Source organism: Cervus elaphus, chromosome 19 (assembly GCF_910594005.1).
Source record: "Cervus elaphus chromosome 19, mCerEla1.1, whole genome shotgun sequence".
Taxonomy (NCBI): domain Eukaryota; kingdom Metazoa; phylum Chordata; class Mammalia; order Artiodactyla; family Cervidae; genus Cervus; species Cervus elaphus.
The window spans coordinates 51625903-51648432 of record NC_057833.1 but is presented as its reverse complement, the minus strand read 5'-3'; the positions used below and the strand labels follow the sequence as shown (position 1 = coordinate 51648432).

The 22530-nt window shown below is 37.7% G+C and overlaps 1 protein-coding gene across 1 annotated transcript in view; it reads right to left on the bottom strand.

The window, feature by feature from the left end:
- The window catches only part of KPNA1 (karyopherin subunit alpha 1), a 68101-nt gene that overhangs the window by 41558 nt on the left and 4013 nt on the right, over positions 1-22530 (bottom strand). The gene's annotated exons all lie outside the window — the stretch shown is intronic.

Here is a 22530-nt window from a genome sequence, read left to right as displayed (position 1 = left end):
TTAGCATATTCACAATTATATACAATCAACACCACAGTCAATTTTTAAACATTTTCACCACCTCAAAAAGCTATTGCTTCTGGATATTTCATATGAATTAAATATGTGTGATCTTCTGTGCCTGGTTTCTTCCACCTAGCATAGTATTTTCAAAGCTCATCCAAGTTGCAGCATATATTAGTATGTATTAGTACTTTATTCCTTTTTGACTGAATAATATCCCATTGTATAGATACACTCCATTATATTTATCCACTCATCAAATGATGGACATCTGGGTTCTTTCCATTTTTTGGCTACTCTGAAAAGTGCTTCCATAAACATTTATGGACAAGTTTTTATGCAGATCTGTTGTCATTTCTCTTGGGTATATATCCATATACTCCATTTAATCATTTCAAGAAGTACCAAACTATTTTTCCAAAGTGGCTGCACCATTTTACATTTACAAAAGCAGTGTACAAGGGTTGCCAGTTTCTCCACATCCTCACCAACACCTGCTAACACAGCTTTTTTTTAAACTGAAAGATAGCTGATTTACAATACTTTGTTAGTTTCAGGTGTATAGCAAAGAATCACAACCTTTGATTCTAGCCATTCTAGTGGGATAGATGTCTTTAAACCTATTTGTTTGCCAATTATACATCCTCCATAAAAATTTCTATTCAGATTCTTTGCCCATTTTTAAATTGGGTTGTCATTTTTACCACTGAGCTGTAAGAATTCTTTTAAGTCCCTGTCAGATATATGACTTGTTAATATTTTCTTCCATTTTATAGGTTGTCAAATTTTCACTTTCTTGATAGTATATTTTTTAATTTTTTAAATTTTATTTTTAGCCGTATCAGATCTTAGTTGCAGCACACAGGCTTCTCTCTATTGGTGGCACAGACTTAGTTGCCCTGCAGCATGTGGGATACCTCAGTTCCCTGATAAGGGACTGAACCTGTGTCTCCTGCAATGGAAGGTAGATTCTTAACCACTGGACCACCAGGGAAGTTCCAATGTTATAATTTGAAGCACAAAAGTTTTTAATGTTCTTAGTGCCATACTTAGCGATTCTTAACCCTCAGTTTCATTCTAAGAGTTTTAGAGTCTTATCTCTTATATTTAGGTTTGTCATCCATTTTGAGTTAAGTATGGCTTGACGTTTAAGGATCCAACTACATTATTTTGCACATAGCTACCAGTTGTTCCAGCACTACTGAAAAATGAAAAACCATTCTTTCTCTTTTGTATAGTCTTGATGCTCTTGTTGAAAATCAGTCAATTACAGATAGTTTTATTTCTCACCTTTCAATTCTATTCCCTTGATCTGTATATGTGCCAATTTCACAAAGCCTTGCTTACCAATTTTTTTTAAAGTAAGTCTTAACATCATGAAGTATGAATCGTCTTTTATTCTTTTTTTTTTTTTAAAGACCATTTTCACTCACCTGGATGGATACACTGTGAGTGTATTCCATGTGACTATTAGAATTCCATGTGACTTTTAGAATCAAGTCTGTCAAGTTCTACAAGAAGTCAGGTGGCATTCCAATAAGAACTGCATGGAATCTGTAAATCAATCTGGAGAGTACTGCCACCTTAATGTTAATCTTCCAACCCATGAAGACAATTTTTTTTTACTTAGATATTTAATGTCTTTCAACAAAGTCTTGTAGTTTTCAGAGTACATCACATTTGTTAAATTTATTAAGTATTTTTATGCTATTGTAGATGGAATTATTTTCTTAATTTACCTTTGAATTATTCATAACAAATCTATATAAATACAATCAATTTTTATATGTTGACTTTTGTATTCCACAACTTTGCAGAACTGAACTTGTTAATGTGAGTATTTTATTAGTGGATTCTTTAGGATTTTTTGCATATGAGACCATGTCATCTGCCAGAGACAGTTTCACTACTTTCATTCCTTTTCTTCTTCTTGCATAACTGCCAAGATCAGAACTTCCAATACAATTTCATATAGAAGTGGAGAGTTGACAATCTTGTCTTACATTCCCGATCTTACGGGAATGTATCCAGTATTTCAACACCAAGTGTGATGTCACCTTCCAAATTTTCACAGATGTTCTTTTTATCATGTGGAGGAAGTTCCTTCTTAATGCATATTCTCATGCTTTTTCTTTTGATCAGTAAAGGGTATTAGAATTTTGTCAAAAAAGTTTTTCTATCTATTGCAAAGACCGTAACTTTTGTTTTTAATTTACTGATACATTATTACATAATTGGTTTGTGAACCTTACATTTCTGGGATAAATGCCACTTGGTCATGCTGTATAAATCCCTTTATGTGTTGCTGACTTTAGTTTGCTAGTATTTTATTGAGAATTTTGTGTTCATATTCATAAGAGATATTGGTCTGTACTCCCCTTATGATGTCCTCACCATCAGGGTAATATTAGCTTTATAAAATATGTTGGGAAGTATTCCTCCTTTCAGTTTTTTGCAAGAGTTGGTGAAGAATTAGTCAATTCTTTAAACGTTTGGTAGAATTCAGAAGGATAGGGCTTTTCTTTGCAGGAGGTTTTATGATTAATCCAATCTCTTCACTTGTTGCAGGTCTACTCAGATTATCTGTTTAAGTCAGTTTTAGTCTTTCCAAAAAAATGTGCCCATTTTATTTAAGCTGTGTGTCCATTTTACCTAAGCTATGAAACTTACTGGAGTAGGAAATGGCAGCCCACTCCAGTATTCTTGCTGGAAAAGTCCATGGACACAGGAGCCTAATGGGGTACAGTCCATGGGGTTGCAAAGAGTCAGACACCAAGCATGCACGAATCCATGTAACACTGGTACACAGCTGTTCATAAGATTCCATTATCATCCTCTTATTTTTAGTTATGTTCCTTCTTTCATCTTTGACTCTAGTAACTTGAGTTTTCTTTCTCAACCTAGCAAAGGTTTCTCAATTTTGTTGGTCCTCTCAAAGAACCAGTTTTTGGTTTCCTTAATTTTCTCTGTTTTTCTATTTTCTAGTTCATTGATTTTTACCTTATTTTTTACTACTTCCATCCTTCTATTTTGCTCTTCTTTTTCCAATGATTTACTAAAGAAGGTTAGGTTATTGATTTGAGATCTTTCCTTTCTTAATCTAGGCATTTATTGCTAGAAATTTCCCTCTAAGCACTGCTTTAGTTGTATCCCCTAAGTTTTCTTAGGTGCTAACTTCACTTTCATTTATCTTAAAAGTATTTCCTGATTTCCCTTTCTATTTCTTCTCTGACCCACTGACTATTTAGGAGTATGTTCCTTAACTTCCACATATTTGTAAGTTCCCCAAATTCCTTTCTGCTTTCATTTCTAATTTCTTTTCACAGCAGTCAGAGAACATCCTTTGTACTATTTCAATCCTCTTAAATGTGTTAGGTTTGTCTTTTGGCCTAGCACGTGGTGTGTCCTAAAATATGTCCCACATGCACTCGAGAAGAATATATATGTTCTGCTGTTGCTAGGTGGTGATGTGTTCTATACATATCTGCTGGGTCTAGTTGGTTATAGTGTTGTTTCCTTTATTTTTTTATTGAAGGATAATTGCTTTACAGAATTTTGTTGTTTTCTGTCAAACTTCAACATGAACCAGCCCTGCTGCTGCTGCTGCTGCTGCTAAGTTGCGTCAGTCGTGTCCAACTCTGTGCGACCCACAGACGGCAGCCCACCAGGCTCCGCCGTCCCTGGGATTTTCCAGGCAAGTGAACCGAAGTGGGCTGCCATTGCCTCTCCAGAATCAGCCATAGGTGTACATATATCCCCTCCCTTTGCAACGGCCCTCCCATCTTTCTCCCCGTCCCACCCTTCTAGGTTGATTCAGAGTTCTTATTTGAGAGTTTCCTGAGCCATACAGCAAACTTCCGTTGACTATCTATTGTCCATATGGTAATGCAAGTCTCCATGTTACTTTTTCCATACATCTCACCCTCTCCACCCCTCTCATGTCCATATATGGTGTTGTTTCTTTTCTGACCTTATGCTAAGTGGTCCATCATTGAAAGTACAGTAATTGAAACCTCCCAACTTTTCTTTTCTGTCAGTTTTTGCTTCATGCATTTTGATGCTATTATTAGGTACATATAATAATTTTGACCTATCTAATGAATTGACCTTTTTATCACCATAAAGTGTCTCTCTTTATCTCCAGTAACATTCTTTGTTTTAAAATCTATTCTTTCTGTTATTAGTATAGCCACTCCAGCTTCTTCCTAGTTGCTACTTATTCATCTTTTTCCATACTTATACGTTTGATGTATCTGTATGTTTAAACTTAAAGTATGTCTCAGGGATTTCCCTAGCAGTTCAGTGGTTAGGACTCCACACTTCCATTGTAGGGAGCATGGGTCCAATCTCCAGCCAGGGAACTAAGATCCCATCTGCCATGATGCAGCCAAAAAATAAAATAAGGTAAATAACATATGTCTCTTATAGAGAGTATATAGTCGGATCCAGTCTGACAATTTCTGCATTTCTAATTAGACTGTTTCATCAATTCATATTTAGTGTTATTACCGATACAGCTGGAGTGATGACTGCTTTTTCATTTCTTATTTTCTGTCACATGTCTTTTGTTCCTTTATTACTCTATCACTGCTTTCTTTTGTAATAAGTAATTTTTAATGAAACACTTAAAAATTTCTATAGTGATTTTTCACTGTACTTTTTTTGTTTTTCCCCCCTAGTAGTTGCTCAAGGGCTTTCCATACACTTTCACTTCTCAGAATCAGCTTCAAACTTAACACTCCCTTAATTCCAAGGAGATATAGAAACATTATGTTATATAATTCTATCCTTTTTCCCATTTTATCATACTGTTGTTATATAATGTTACAAACCCAACAAGAGTTATTATTACTTTATGTTATAAACAACATAAAATAAATAACATCTATGTTATTTCCTTAGCTTAACATAGTTTTGTTCCCACTCACCTACTCTGAGCTGCTATGAGCAGATACATTTCAAATATATTACATTTCTACAGGCCCAAGAATGCATTAGAGTAAGGCCCCACACATGAAGTTTCAAGCTGTGAACATGTATTTTCACATGTCCCACCATGTAAGTTAGTTCACATTCTGGTATACATTGTCACATGCATGCACCCATTATAAGTGGTTGTGCTTTTGTGTATGTACTTCACTGTACTGTACAGTATGTTGCTGTTGTTCAGTCGCTGAGTCATCTCCGACTATGCAACCTCATCAACTGCAGCATGCCAAGCTTCCCTTTCCTTCACTACTTCCTGGAATTTGCTCAAACTCACATCCAATGAGTCAGTGATGCCATCCAAACATCTTGTCCTCTGTCATCCCCTTCTCCTCCTGCCCTCAATCTTTCCCAGCATCAGGGTCTTTAACAAAGAGCTGGCTCAGTCATGTCAGGATGGCCAAGTGGTCTAAGGCGCCAGACTCAAGTTTCTATCTTCTGAAGAGCTGGCTCTTTGCATCAGGTGGCCAAAGTATTAAGAGCTTCAGCATCAGTCTTTCCAATGAACATTAAGGGCTGATTTCCTTAAGGATTTACTAGTCTGCTCTCCCTGTTGTCCAAGAGATTCTCAAGAGTCTTCTCTAGAATCACAATTCAAAAACATCAATTCTTTGGCACTCATTCTTCTTAGTATCTTTATTTCAAGCCCAGAATGTCCAGAAGCAAATGTAAAAGCAGCAGTGGCATAAGCTGGTACTGCTAAGATACTAAGTGTCAAGCAATAATGATAGAAACAAAAGTGAAAATAACTGAGAGAGCAGAGTAAGAAGAGGAAGTAACCTAAGAAGGGAAGAGATTCACAATGCAGAATACTGCAAGGGGATTTTCTTTATTGGAGAAAGCACTGTTAAGTTTTTGAGGCAAGGACCCGAATGTAGAACGGTACATGAAGGTTGCAGCAGCTGTTCAGAAAGCAATCCAGTGATACCGTGTCACCTATGACAAGAAGAACAGAGCTACTACCCAGACATGACTGGATCATTTTTTTAAGAAGGTAGATTGAACTGAACCCAGCAAGGAACCAGAACCTATGCCATCAATGTCAGGTGTGAGTAAAATTGCAGCATGCCTTCCGTCTCCTACTGCTGATGATCCTTCAGCTCTACCATCATCTCCCACCTCCTCTCCTTACTCTAGTCAGCAACTCTTCTTGCCTGTTCCCTAATGCCAGCCCCTGTATGCCAGATGTTGTACTTTACTATTGTACTTTTCAAGGTACTGAAGATTAAAAATGTTCATTTTTTATTTTTCATGTATTATGTTTATGAGAAGTATTATAAACTTATTACAGTATAGTACTGTTGATATAATGATGGTTGTGTTAATTGGGTACCTAGACTAACTTTGTTGGACTTATGAACAAATTGGACTTATGAATATGCTCTCAAAACAGAACTCATTTGTATGTAGGGGATTTACTGAACACACATTATTTTACACACCTGCTTTTTAAATCAGTTTTAAGAAAAAGGCAGGAAAGATGTGCTTTTACACTTTCAAAATTACATAATTACCTTTACTGGTGCTCTTGTGTTCATGCAGACTGAAATTACCACCTACAATCACTTGCTTTCAGCCTAAAGAACGTCCCGTAGCCATCTTGCAAGGCAAGTGTGTTAGTAGTAAAGTCTCTCAGAAGGTGTGTCTGGGAAGTATCATACATTCATTTTTAAAAGACAGCTTTGCTGGATATAAAAAAATTGGGGTTAATAGTATTTGTCTCTGAGTACATGGAATATATTACTCTATCAACTTCTGGACTTTGTTTCTGATGAGAAGTCAGCTTTTTTTTTTTTTTTTAAATCAGGGTTCTTCTAAGTAAATAATTGGCTGTTTTCCTCTCCTTTTCTTATTTTCAACAGTCACACTGACAGGTCCATTTGAAGATTTTCTTACATTGATCCTACTTGAAGTTCTTTGGGCTCTTTGAATGTATATGTAGGTCACTCTTTTTCTATAAATTTGAGATGTTTTCAACCATTATCTCCATGAATACTTTTCCACTTTTTTTTCTCCCCTTTTCTTCTGGCCCTCTCATTATATATACTGTGGTGCAGTTAATGATGCCCTATATTCCTCTGAGGTTCTTCAATTTTACCCATTTTTTCCCTCTCCTTTCCTTGGATTTCTACAGATCTATTCCCAGTTCACTAATTCTTCCTTTCCACCAGTTCAAATCTTACTATTGAGCCCCCTAATTTTTCATTAGTTACAGTACTTTTCAACTCCAGAATTTCCACTTGGTTCTTCTTCAGAATTTCTGTCCCTTGATTGCTAGTATCTACTTGACATGGGTTGTCATCATATTTGACTTCTTTGATGAAGGTTTCCTTTGATTCTTTGAATATATTTATAATGATTACTTCAAAGTCTATTCCTATTAAATCCAACATCTTTGCTCACAGGCAGTTTCTATTGTCTGCTCTTCCCAGTGTATCAGTCATATTTTCCTGGGTTTTGTTTTTGTTTGCATATATTTTACCTTTTTATTGGTTCACTTTCTTTCTATAGTTTCTTTTGGAGAAGGAAAGGGCAACCCACTCCAGTGTTCTTGCCTGGAGAATCCCATGGATGGAGGGGCCTGGTCAGCTGCAGTCTATGGGGCTGTAAAGAGTTGGACACGACTAAGCAACTAACGCACACACAACCATCTTATAAAATACTATGTGGCAACTCTGTGTACACTCCTCCATCTATGAGGTTTTGTATTTTTATTTGCTTACTTGTTTACTAATTTGCTGTTTTATTTTAAAGAAGTCCACTTTCCCACCACACACACCCAGCCACTTGGAGTGTTAAGCCTCTGATGTTGAGCCTCAGCAGGGAAATAGCCTAGATATGCCCAAAGTCATTGTGATCTAACAGTAATTGTCAGGACTCTAACCTCCATTAACTGCCAGCTGAGATCAGTCCTGGGTGTTCACTGGAAGGACTGATGTTGAAGCTGAAACTCCAATACTTTGGCCACCTGACACAAAGAGCTGACTCATTTGAAAAGACCCTGACGCTAGGAAAGATTGAGGGCAGGAGGAGAAGGGGATGACAGAGGATAAAATGGTTGCATGGCATCACTGACTCAATGGACATGGATTTGGGTGGACTCCGGGAGCTGGTGATGGACAGGGAGGCCTGGCGTGCTGCGGTTCATGGGGTCGCAAAGAGTCAGACACAACTGAGCGACTGAACTGAACTGAATTGCCAGCTGATCACTCTACTGTTTTAAACAACAGCTTCATGTACATATTGTGCTACAGAGGAATCCAATCAGATTCAGGTTCCTTTGAAGGAGCAGTTTCAAGTCAGTGTTTGACATTCACTGCCCCCAGAAAGGCTCCTTCCAGCTGTCTCTTATCCCAGTTCTTGCTGGCAAACTCAATGGCCTGCAGTTTAGTTTGTATTTTCTTGAATCTACAAACCTCCCAACTGCCTTTGGGAGGCAGTTTTCACAAACAATCTCCACTGTTTGTGAAAGTACTCTTAGGTTTGAACCTCTCCAACTCTACTGCAAATGAAGTCAGTTCCTTGAGGCAGAGATTAGGAGCTATGTTTTATGACCTGCTTCTCTCCTCTCAGTTCAGTTCAGTTCAGTCGTTCAGTCATATCCGACTCTTTGCAACCCTATGGACTGCAGCACACCAGGCCTCCCTGTCCATCACCAATTCCCGGAGTTTACTCAAACTCATGTCCATTAAGTTGGTGATGCCATTCAACTATCTCATCCTCTGTGGTCCCCTTCTCCTCCAACCTACCCCCAAGCAAAATCTCTGAATCGAGACTCTCAAGATGAGGGTGTGGACAACAGCACATTTTTCGGAGTGACACCCATTTAGTAACCGAGTATTCAGTGGGAGACAGGCAGCAAACGGAGATCATCTCTCCTGACATAGAGCTACCACCTTACAACCTAGGGAAAAGGTAATCTATTCCCTATCAGCTCTGTTACCAAGGTAACCCTTTACTCCACAAGTGGGGGCTGGACAGAAGGTAGCCCCCTACTTCTGCAACACATTTGCGCAGAACTTAGCCTCAACAGCAGGCATCTGGGGGTAGGATGAGAAATCCTGGTGTCCTGCTTCTCCTAGGAAGAAAACATTCCTTCTGGCAGAAGTTCCGCATTTACTGCATGCCCTAGGACTATTTCCAAATCTCTAAGAAGTTGCTTTTTAATAGTTTTCCTCTGTTGTACTAGTGAGCAGGTCTGCAGAGCTCTTATGCTATCAGACTTAAAAGTCAAAGAAAGTTATTTTTAAGATGATTTTGATGCAAGCCTGATTTGAAAATCACTGACTGATAGCGTGCTATGTCACATCACCTATTTTACTTGAATCTCTTTAAAAACAAAAATACCTACAGGGCAAAAATTATTATTCTCATCCTTTATAGGGAAGGATTCAGGAGGCTTAAGGTCAAATAAGGTCATAAGGCAGAGAAGGCAATGGCACCCCACTCCAGTACTCTTGCCTGGAAAAACCCATGGACAGAGGAGACTGGTAGGCTGCAGTCCATCGGGTCGCTACAAGTCAAACACAACTGAGTGACTTCACTTTCACTTTTCACTTTCACACATTGGAGAAGGAAATGGCAACCCACTCCAGTGTTCTTGCCTGGAGAATCCCAGAGACAGGGGAGCCTGGTGGGCTGCCGTCTATGGGGTCGCACAGGGTCGGACACAACTGAAGTGACTTAGCAAGCAAGCAAGCAAGGTCATAAGGATGGGGCCTTAATCCAATAAGGTGGGTGTTCTTACCAGAACAAGATACCCCAGAGACCTCTACCTACAACCAATGCCCTGTGCTCAGACAAGAAGTTATGTGAGAAGAGACAGAAGGTGACCATCTGCAAGTCAGGAAGAGAGGCCTTACCAAAAGCCAACCCTGTTGGAACCTTGACCTTAGACGTGTAGCCTCCAGGACTGTGAGAAAATGAATTTCTGTTGTTTAAATCACCCAATCTGTGGTACTTTTTTATGGCAGCCCAAGCAGACTTAACACATATACCCACTGGTATTTTGTCAGATTGGACTGAAAGACTGGTGCAATGCAGATGAGAATTTGCAAATAATTCTGAAGGAATCATAATTAATGGTGCTGAGAAAGGACATAGAGAACAGTTGGATTCCTAAAGTAAGTAGCATTTTGGTTCTGAACTATCACAGGACAGCATAATATCAACAGTGCTGCAATGATATCCCAATTAGAAAATCAGAAGTTTCAGGTTAAAGATATAGTAGTACAGAAACAGGGCAAGACCCAGATAAAGTTTACAACCAAAATCAATTAGATTTAAATAACTAGAAGCTTAGATTCAACATGGAGCTGGAAGGGCAAGCAATTAAGGAAAGGCAAAGTTGGGAATACAGCATACACATACAGAGAGACAATAAACAATAACATAAATGGAGCAGAAGGTACACTGAACAACTGGGGAAAGTGGATGAAAGGTAAACAGGTGGGCTTTGTACATTTCATCTATAAGATTTAAATTATTTAAAAAAAAATTTTTTTTATTTTTTAAATTATTTCAAAAAATTTTAAACTAGAAAAACGCTAAAGAGGAAAGAAATAGTCACACAAAACTTAATTATTCACTTGCTTTTTATTAAAGTGACATAAGAAGCAAGTCCAGAGAAGAAGTCTGGCACTGAAGCCCTATTTTCAAATTTACTTCTAAGCACCAAGATGTAGGGAAGATACTAAAATTCTGTGAATCTTGGTTTCCTTATTAGCACTATGGAGACCATACTTTATAAGGTGAAGAGAAGTAACATATGAAAGCATACTTCCACTGTCCGGCCCATATATAGATCACACCTGATATTTGTGTAATGAAGAAATGGCTATAAATAGCTCTAAAGTTTCAAAAAAAGATCTCATCTGACTAAACTGATCAGGGGTGGCTTCATAGAAAAGATGGTGTTTCAGGAAGGTTGTGAGGCATAGACAGGACTACAGGGGCTAAAAGAGAAAGGCCCACAAAACAGAAGAGAGTACAAAATAAAGGCAGAGACCTTAGAAAGAACAACTGATGAGAACAGTAGTAAGTCATGTTTGGTTAGAGCAACTGTTCTTTAAAAGAAGTAAGTACACATAAGAAATGCAAAGGCCTCTTGGTTTTTTGTTACTTCTTTGGTTAAATTTTGGTATCCAAGAACTCACAAATGACTCCAACTTTCTAATAATTTCTACCATTCATATAATGCACCTGTGTCTTTGAATTTCAAAGCATTAAAAAAAAAAAAAAGAAAGAAAGAAATCCAAACACTATGGGAGGATATAAAAAGAAAAATGAAAGTGTACCTCCCTCACTGTTTCTAAAGGTAGCCACTATCAAGTTTTCCATATATCTTTTCAAGAATTGGTTATACAAACACATACATATCCTTTCAGTTATTACTGTATACTGACAGAGCAATTCTATATGCAGTTTTGCATTCTGCTTCAACTTTCAACTTTCCAAACCAACACCTAGAGAGCTATATCATTTTTAACAACATAGTAATTTTTATAGCATAATAACTAGACCAGACACATCACTGACAATTAAGCTTGACTTCAACTTTCTTTTGGGGCTTCCCTGGTAGCTCAGTTGGTAAAGAATCCACCTGCAATGCAGGAGACTCCGGTTAGATTTCTGGGTTGGGAAGATCTGCTGATGAAGGGATAGGCTACCCACTCCAGTATTCTTGGGCTTCCCTTGTGGCTCAGCCGGTAAAGAATCCACCTGCAATGTGGGAGTAGACCTGGGTTCAATCCCAGATTGGGAAGATCCCCTGGAGAAGGGAACAGCTACCCACTCCAGTATTCTGGCCTGGAGAATTCCAGACTGTATAGTCCATAGGGTTGCAAAAAGTAGAAAACAACTGTGAGCAACTTTCACTTCACTTCAATTTTCTATTACAAACAATGCTGTAACCAATATTCTCTCTCAAGTATTTGTACTTATTTTGCAATTATATCCATAAATGAAATAAAAACAATGAATCTCAAGGTCAAAAATATGTTCATTTAAAATTTTAATACTGTCAAAGTTCCCTCTAAAATACTGCACCAATGTACCAGTGAGTGAGTGCAACAGTTCCCCACCATCATCATTAACCCAAGGCTGATTCAAAATTTTCCACATCTAACAGTATAACATGTGAAAAAAAAATGTTTTTCATGAACACTATTTCCATAATACGCTCAGTTATATGCTTTTTTCACTTTCACTCGCAAGTTTTTCAGAGGTATGGTGATAACATGGCATCATCAGTCTGGTGCTAATGGAATGTTTGTTGTATATGCTTATGTTTTAAAATGTAATTTTTATTTCTAAAACAATAAATATTAACAGATACACAATAATATAAAAGCTTTTCAGGAAAAAAAAAAAAAGGTTTTCAGGATCCACGGTATGTGTAAATTTGAGACCACAATATTGAGAACCTTTGGTTCAGATAATCTTCTCTGTCTTAAGAAGAGAAAAAAAAATCCTGTGATATTCAGACAGCATTCAATTCATAGATTAAGGAACATATTTACAATACTATATCTCTTTGGTCAGAAATTATGTATTTCCACTTATCTCTTTTGTTACAACGATAAATGTAATGTTTCCTTCCATTATATTCTAACTGGTCACTGTTTGTTTATAGGAAAATTACTCATTACCATATGTTAATTTTTTAAAGCCAGCCACTGAATTAAATCAGCTACTGAATTCTGTTTCTGATACTTTCAGCTGACATTCTTGACACTGGTTTTTTGTTTTATTTAAAGCTCATGTTTATTGGGGTATAATTTACATACAAACTGTGGAAAATTCTTAAAGAGATGGGAATACCAGACCACCTTACCTGCCTCCTGAGAAACCTGTATGCAGGTCAAGAAGCAACAGTTTGAATAGGACATGGAAAGGAGTACATCAAGGCTGTATTTTTTATTTATTTAACTTATATGCAGGGTACATCAAGCAAAATGCTGGGCTGGATGAAACACAAGCTGAAATCAAGACTGCAGGGAGCAACATCAATAACCTCAGATATGCAGCTGCTGCTGCTAAGTTACTTCAGTCGTGTCCGACTCTGTGCGACCCCATAGACGGCAGTCCACCAGGCTCCCCCGTCCCAGGGATTCTCCAGGCAAGAATACTGGAGTGGGTTGCCATTTCCTTCTCCAATGCATGAAAGTGAAAAGTAAAAGTGAAGTCGCTCAGTCGTGTCCGACTCCTAGCGACCCCATGGACTGCAGCCTACCAGGCTCCTCTGTCCATGGGGTTTTCCAGGCAAGAGTACTGGAGTGGGTTGCCATTGCCTTCTCCTGATATGCAGATGATACTACCCTTATGACAGAAAGTGAAGAAGACTAAAGAGCCTCTTGATGAAGGTGAAAGAGGAGAGTGAAAAAGCTGGCTTAAAACTCAACATTCAAAAATCTAAGATCATGGCATCGGGTCCCCTCACTTCATGGTATGTAGATGGGGAAAACAATGGAAACAGTGAAAGACTTTATTTTCTTGGGGCTCCAAAATAACTGCAAATGGTGACTGCAGCCATGAAATTAAAACACGCTTGCTCCTTGGAAGGAAAGCTATGACAAACCTAGACAGCATATTAAAAAGCAGAGACATTATTTTGCCCACAAAGGTCCATATAGTCAAAGCTATGGTTTTTCCAGTAGTCATGTATGGATATGAGAGTTGGACTGTAAAGGCTGAGCATAGAAGAATTGATGTTTTCAAACTGTGGTAGTGGAGAAGACTCTTGAGTCTCAATGGATGCTGAGTTTGAGCAAACTCCTAGAGACAGTGAAGGACAGGGAAGCCTGGCATGCTGCAGTCCATGGAGTCATAGAGTCAGCCACGACTGAGTGGCTGAACAACAGCAACAAAATTTACCTACAGTAACACTTGCCATTTAAGTAAACATGTCTATGAAGATGAAGAACATTTTTCGCACCTACGAAAACTTCAGTCAGGTCCCTTAGTAATAAATCCACTTGCCCCAATCCCAGGCAAACTGTCCCTATAATTTTCATTTTTCAGAATGTCAAATAAATGGAGTCATACAATATGCAGCATTTTGCATGTGGCCTCATCCACTCAGTATTAACTAATCTGAGCTGCCTTCATATTGTTGTATCTATTACTAACTGATTCATTTTACTGCTGAATTATATTCCACTGTATTCTGCAATTTGCTTATCTATTCACCAGTGACGGACATCTAGATTGCAGTTTGAGATGATGATGAATAAGCTACTATAAACATTCATATATGGGTTTTGTTTAGATAAATGATTTTCATCGTACTTGGTAAAACCTAAGAGTGAGACTGCTGGGTAATACAGATCCACTGGAGAAGGAAATGGCAACCCACTCCAGCATTCTTGCCTGGAAAATCCCATGGACAGGAGCCTGGCAGGCTACAGTCCGTGGGGTTCCAATAGCCAGACATGACTTAGCGATTAAACCACCACCATGGTTAAGTATATATTTAACTTGACAAGAAACTGTCAAACTGCTTTCTACAGTGGCTATATCATGCATTTCTATCAGCAATTTATGATAGCTCCAGTTGTGTCATAGTAGAGATAGTTAAAAAAAATCACATGTAAGTACCACCCATCCATATCTATTTCACTAAAGTTAAACCCTGAATGTGTGTTGAATTAGATCAAATGTCTTTTAGGCAGTTATTAAAATGGTCATTGTTTATCTCCTCTGACACATTAAATATGGTGAGATATTAATACATTTCTTAACAATGATTTTTGACTCTTGGAATAAACACATTTGGTCACTGTGTGTTGTTCTTTATAATTATTAGTTTTCTTAAAAATGTTTAAATCAGTATCCATACATGAGATTGATTATTTAATAAAGTACCCTTCTCCCTCTTTGGGTGGATATTGTATTCACCACATGATTCCAGTTTTATGACATTCTGGAAGAGGCAAAACTGGAGAGTTAAAAGATCAGCGGTTGCCAGGTTTAAGGGATGAACAGCAGAGTACAAGAGGATTTTGGAGGCAGTGAATCTATTCTGTTGGCTACTATAACAGCTGATATATGTCATTTTACATTTGTTAAAATCCACAGAGTGTACAACTCCAAAAATGAACCTAAAGGTAGCCTACTGGCTTTGGGTAATAATGATGCGTCAATGTTCACTGGATTATAACAAATGTACCATTCTGGTGAAAATGTAAGTGGTGAGGGACACTGTGTTTATATGGGGTAGGTAATAGATGGGAACTCAGTAGTTTCCATTCAATTCTGTTGGGAACCTAAAATTGCTCTAATAATCAACATTTTTTAAAAAATCAAGGATTTCTTCACAAATGAAATAAACGAGACAGAGTTCTCTCTGAGCAAGGGAATGAGGAGACTATATTTGCCTCGTGGGAGGTTTTTTAAAAAACAGACACAACTGTCCTTTCAAATATTTGAAGTAATAGGTCTGACACATACCTGGTCTCTAGTGTTGGTTTTTTCTTTCAAAAATTACCAAGCGTATTCTGATATGCATCTGCATGCAACTGAAAATCTCGATAGTGGCAGCAAAAGTTTTACTGGAAACTAATGCAAAATATTGTCACCTTGCTTATTTAACTTATATGCAGAGTACATCATGAGAAAGGCTGGGCTGGAAGAAGCACACGCTGGAATCAAGATTGCCAGGAGAAATATCAATAACTTCAGAGATGCAGATGACACCACCCTTATGGCAGAAAGTGAAGAGGAACTAAAAAGCCTCTTGATGAAAGTGAAAAAGGAAAGTGAAAAAGTTGGCTTAAAGCTCAACATTCAGAAAACTAAGATCATGCCATCTGGTCCCATCACTTCATGGGAAATAGATGGGGAAACAGTGGAAGCAGTGTCAGACTTTATTTTTCGGGACTCCAAAATCACTGCAGATGGTGACTGCAGCCATGAAATTAAAAGACGCTTACTCCTTGGAAGGAAAGTTATGAGCAACCTAGATAGCATATTAAAAAGCAGAGACATTACTTTGCAAACAAAGGTCTGTCTAGTCAAGGCTATGGTTTTTCCAGTGGACATGTATGGATGTGAGAGTTGGACTGTGAAGAAAGCTGAGCGCCGAAAAATTGATGCTTTTGAACTGTGGTGTTGGAGAAGACTCTTCAGAGTCCCGTGGACTGCAAGGAGATCCAACCAGTCCATCCTAAAGGAGATCAGTCCTGGGTGTTCATTGGAAGGACTGATGTTGAAGATAAAATTCCAATACTTCAGCCACCTGATGCGAAGAGTTGACTCACTGGAAAAGACCCTGATGCTGGAAGGGATTGGGGGCAGGAGGAGAAGGGACGACAGAGGATGAGAGATGGCTGGATGGCATCACCGGCTTGATGGACATGAGTTTGAGTAAGCTCTGGGAGTTGGTGATGGACAGGGAGGCCTGGCATGCTGAGATTCATGGGGTCACAAAGAGTTGGACACGGCTGAGCAACTGAACTGAACTGAACTGAATGCAAAGTAATTTTGTCTCCCTTGTGGCTCAGGGGGTAAAGAATTTGCCTGCAATGTAGGAGATCAGGGTTCAATCCCTGGGTCAGGAAGATCCACTGGAGAAGGGAATGGCAACCCACTCCAGTATTCCTGCTTGGAAAATCCCATGGACAGAGGAACCTGGCGGGCTACCGTCCATGGGGTCTCAAAGAATCAGACACAACTTAGCGACTAACACTCTTTTCATTTCAATGCAAAATACAACTGAAATGTAGGCTGCAGCTGGATTGAAGAGACCTCAGATAACAAATAAATGAAATAAAATCTATAGCGATTTATAATAAAATGAACATGTAAAAGAATGAGAAAATTATCTTTATACTAAGCAAACATCTTTAGGATATTATCACCTAAGTGATTAAATTAAAAATTTAAGTTATTGTCAATAACTTTGCACTGTCTCAGGAACCAGAAGCCTTTAAAATTAAAGCCATTATGCCCAATTTTCCTTGTTTTCTAAGAAAATAAAGCCCCAAAAGCAATAAAGTTAAAAACAAGATACAAAACTGGTAGTAAAATAGAAATGTACTCTTCCAAAATGAAATCTCCCAATTTCCCCTTCATGTCTATTTAGTTAATATAATCAAATTTTGCCTATTATTCCATCCAAAAGTGTTTGATTTTATCTATTCCTATCTATTCTCACTGCCACCAGTCTGATCTAGGTGCCTATCATACAGCTAAATAACTTTATAGTTGTTCAGTTGCTATTCTTTACAGCTAGATAACTGCAACAGCTCTAAACCACCCTTCCTTTACCTCAGACTCTTTGCTTTTTAATTCATCCTTCATACAGCTCTCAGTTTAATCTTAACACTTTGTCACTGCGTAATTTTAATGTCTAAGGACCTAGAATGAGTTTTTAGCACTTCTTAGATCAAATCTGAACTTCTTTGTCCTACAAGTTCCTTCGGCCTTGATTCATTCAATACTCTTCCCACTCTTCATCACCAATCTACATTTTTATTATATTGGTATACACTATATTCAGTATGCTGAGTCAATCCAAGCAGTCAATAAATCCCAAACACACATGCTAACCACTGTAAATATTTAACATTCACAATATTCTTTGTGCAACACTAAAAAATGTTAGTATATTTAATTCCATTGTATAAATAAAGCATAATTTTATAAGAAAACGTGACATGTACTTAATATTAAAAAACCAAAACTATAAGAAAGTATGACTACAAAATAAGCAAGTTACAGACTTATAAATTTAACCATAAATGAATTTTAAGTATAAAAAATTTTCAGTTCATTGGTGAATATTTTTTGAATATATTTTTTCATTAGAGAATGGAGAGGTGTGAGTTTGCATTCCAGAGTATATGCTCTCCCATTTGTAAATATTTATTATTCATTTGTTGTCAGCCTCTGCTCAAGTGGGTTTCCCTTGTGGCTCAATTGGTAAAGAATCTGCCTGCAATGCTGGAGACCTGGGTCCAATCCCTGGGTTGGGAAGACCCCCTGGAGAAGGGAAAGGCTACCCACTCCAGTATTCTGGCCTGGAGAATTTCATGGAGTATACAGTCCATGGAGTCACAAAGAGTCAGACACAACTAAGTGATTTTCACTTCTAGAGTCAAGTAGTAACAGGTCCCTTAAAAATATTTTATTAAAAATTAGGAAAGAAAAATGAAATTTAAAATATCCTACCCATGTCTTCCCTGTAAAATCATTAGAATATCTTATTTTAGTGACAACATTCTTGTATTCAGTGGGGTCAAATTTTGAAAAACCCTGCAATAAGCCTCTTCTGGGAGAAGTCAATGCAACAAATACGATTCTTAGGTGCTCATCTTTGATTACATCTTACAGCTTCAACTCTATTAATCTAATAGAAATCCATCCTTTCTTTCATGTCTCAGCTTCAGACCTTCTTTAACTGAGACATTTACTATAACCTTTCTAAAGACGTTTACTATAACCTTGAATACAAACCTCACCTTTCAGTATTTATGGGTTTCCATTGTGCAAGGCTCCACAAAGACATTCTCAATATCCAAACATTTAAAGGAAAATATTTACCAAAGATTTTGGGAACTGACACCCCAAGATTCAATAATTCCACTTTTGGAATGTACCCAAAGGAAATAAAATCAATGTAATATATTATTGATTTTAATGATGACAGCAGAATGAATGATACTTGAAAAATTGTAAACCTAAAAATTCCAAATTGAGGGCTTGGCTATGAGACATAATCATAATATATTGGGAAATAAGAAAAACAGAACATTAACACATGAAAAATCTGGGTGGTGGGAACAAATCCCCAATCTATACCATTCTCTGTATTTTTAAAAATATTTCATAACTTATAAAAATCTTAAATGGAAATTAATATCTTTATCTTCCAAATTTTCTACAGTAGGCAATATACTAATTACACAATAAGAAAAACTTTCAAAAAGTAAAGGTGGAAACATATAATTTACTACAATGAGGCTTCTTGGCCTAACTAAAACATTAAATTTCTTTACTTTTGGCTAGAATTTTATCAACTCAACATGTTGTTATTTCATCAAATTCTTTACCATCTGAGACACCAGGGAAGCCCTCTGATTGAAGACTTCAGGTCTTTATGAACAGTGAAAACTACTTCCCCTCTTATAAGTTGGACTTTTTTAAACAGAAATCTTTCCCCAAAAAAGGCATAAAGGACTCCTTCATGGGAGCGCAGGGGGCAGGGGCGTGGGGGCAAACTTGTGTTTATCCAATTCATATTCATTGCTGAATTTAATATATCTATTATGTATACATTTAAAAGGGTTCTCATAAGTTTAAATTAAGATTTAGCACTTTAGGATGTATGTGCTTTCCTCCCAAAACATATTAACATCTTAATGCTCAGAAATTTAATTTTATTCAACACTAAAGTACTGATTATACAATACTCAAATACCATGGAGAGAATGAACAGACCAGAGATAAAGAGTTTAAGAAATAAAATGATGGATTTGGTAGATTAATCCATACCAAAATTATAACTTTTTTTAAAAAAAGGATGAACTACAAAGATAGAACACAAAAAGAGAGCATCAAAGGTCACAGATGAGATGTCAAAAACTTTTTAGAAGCCTTAAAACAGATGATCTAATGATATTTTACTAGTGAAGTGGAGAATTCTGAAGCCTAAGCACCTGTATTACTTTACTAGCATGTGAGATGAATGCAACTGTGCAGTAGTTTGAATGTTCTTTGGCACTGCCTTTCTTTGGGATAAAAATTGATCTTTTGCAGTCCAAGATAGGCTTCAACAGCACATGAACCAAGAACTTCCAGATGTTCAAGGTGGATTTAGAAAAGGCAGTGGAACCAGAGATCAAATTGCCAATATCTACTGGATCATAGAAGAAACAAGAGAGTTCCAGAAAAACATCTACTTCTGCTTTACTGATTACGCCAAAGCCTTTGACTGTGTGGATCACAACAAACTGTGGAAAATTCTTCGATATGAAAATACCAGACCACCTTACCTGCTGCCTGAGAAATCTGTATGCAGGTCAAGAAGCAACAGTTAGAATCAGACATGGAACAATGGACTGGTTCCAGATTGGGAAAGGAGTATGTCAAGCCTGTATATTGTCATCCTGCTTATTTAACTTAAATGCAGAGTACACCATACGAAATGCCATGCTGGATGAAGCACAAGCTGGAATCAAAAATACTGCCGGGAGAAGTATCAATAACCTCAGATATGAAGATAACATCACCCTAATAGCAGAAAGCAAAGAGAAACTAAAGAGCCTCTTGATGAAGGTGAAAGAGAGTGAAAAAGCTGGCTTAAAATTCAACATTCAAAAAACTAAGATCATGGCATCCAGTCCCATCACTTCATGGCAAATAGATGGGGAAACAATGTAAACAGTGACAGATTTTCTTGGACTCCAAAATCACTGCAGATGGTGACTGCAGCCATGAAACTAAAAGATGCTTGCTCCTTAGAAGAAAAGCTATGACCAACCTAGACAGCATATTAAAAAGCAGAGACATTACTTTGCCAACAAAGATCCGTCTAGTCAAAGCTATGGTTTTTCCAGTAGTCACGTATGGATGTGAGAGCTGGCCCATAAAGAAAGCTGAACATGGAAGGATTGATGCTTTTGAACTGTGGAGTTGGAGAAGACTCGAGAGTTCCTTGGACTGCAAGGAGATCAAACCAGTCAATCCTAAAGGAAATCAGTTCTGATTATTCATTGGAAAGACTGATGCTAAAGCTCCATTAACTTTGGCCACCTGATGCAAAAAACTCACTCACTGGAAAAGACCCTGATGCTGGGCAAGATTGAAGGCAGGAGGAAAAGGGGACGACAGAGGATGAGATGGCTGGATGGCATCACCGACTTGATGGACGAGTTTGAGCAAGCTCTGGGAGTTGGGTGATGGACAGGGAAGCCTGGTGTGCTGCAGTCCATGGGGTCACAAAGAGTTGGACATGACTGAGCTACTGAACTGAACTGAAGCACCTGTAAGAAGCTGATTCATACAGCCCACAAGCAGGAGGTTTCAGAGACAGGAGGGCACCACTCCCCACCCCCAGGCATTACTAAAGGTAGAGTGAGGTGCTGTGCTCAGTCACTACTCGTGTTCAACTCTTTGCGACCCCATGGACTGCAGCTACTCAGACACCTGTGTCCATGAAATTTTTCAGGCATGAATACTGGAGTGGGATGCCATTTCCTACTCCAGGGGATCTTCCCGACCCAGGGACTGAACCTGTATCTCCTGCACTGGCAGGTGAATTCTTTATCACTCTGCCATCTGGAAAGCCTCATAGTGTCTATCAAAAAATAGAACGATATCATAACAATGAGCTCTAAGAAATTAAATATGAACAGGAATTTAAAATTCAATAGAAGGGTTGGAAGATAACATTTAAAAAAAAATCTCAAGAAACAGAACAAAAAGACTAAGTGATGGAAAATAGGAAGGAAAAGAAAATTTTTTTTAAATAACCAAAAAATTCTAATACCCAAATAAAATAAATCCCAAGAGAGACAAAAAATCAAATAAGCAAGAGATTATCAAAGAAACAATGCATCAAATTTAGAAAATTCATTCAATAAAAGATACTATGGACAAAACCAACATAAAGATGACAGGCCAAGAGAAGGTATTTTTCAATCCTATAACCAATAAATCTCCACAAGGAACTCCTGCAAACCAAAAAGAAAGACAGGAAGGGGAGCTCCCTGGTGGCTTAATGGTTAGGATTCTAGGCTTTCCCTGCCCATTATACACAATTCTACGTACACACAAAACAGAAAGGTCTCCAAAACAATGCTGAGTAAAAACAGTAAAAAGTCAAACAAGGTCTATAACACAATACAAAAACTAAATATACATACACACAACACACTACATATTTCATGATTCATATATAATCAAGGAATCTATCAGCCACAATGCAGTGGGTATCTACCAGAAAAGGTAATGCAAGCAGGGCTCAGAAATGAAAGAGAAAAATTTAAAGGACCTTGTATAGTCTGATGATAGTGTCCAAAAATGGGAAACATAGTTAAGCATAACTCTTTTTACCTAAAGCCCTAATAATAAATTTCCCAAAACTAAAGGACACAAATCCCCAGCTTGTAAGGACCCAGAGTGCCCTTAAAAAGGGAAAGAAAAAAAAACAAAACCCACATCTAGACACACTATGGAATTTCAGGGGTTTAGAATGAAACTCTAAAAGCTTCTGGAGATTGGGAAAAAGGCAGGGAAGGTCACATATAAATGAAGAATAAGAATGGCTATGGATTTCAATGGCAACATTAGAATGCAGAAAACAATGGAACTATGACTTCCAAACTTTTTAAGCCTAGATTTTTGTACTCAAATGATTGATGAAATGTACAGGTAAAATAAAGATTTTTTTTTCAGCCATGCAAGATCTGAAAACCATAAAGTTTTTGCTTCCCAGGTACCCTTTCTCTGGAGGTGGGAAAAAAAAAAAACATGGAAAATAGGAGATCCAATATCGGAGAAGGGCACAGAAAATTTTAAGGTGACATAAAGAGAAGTTTC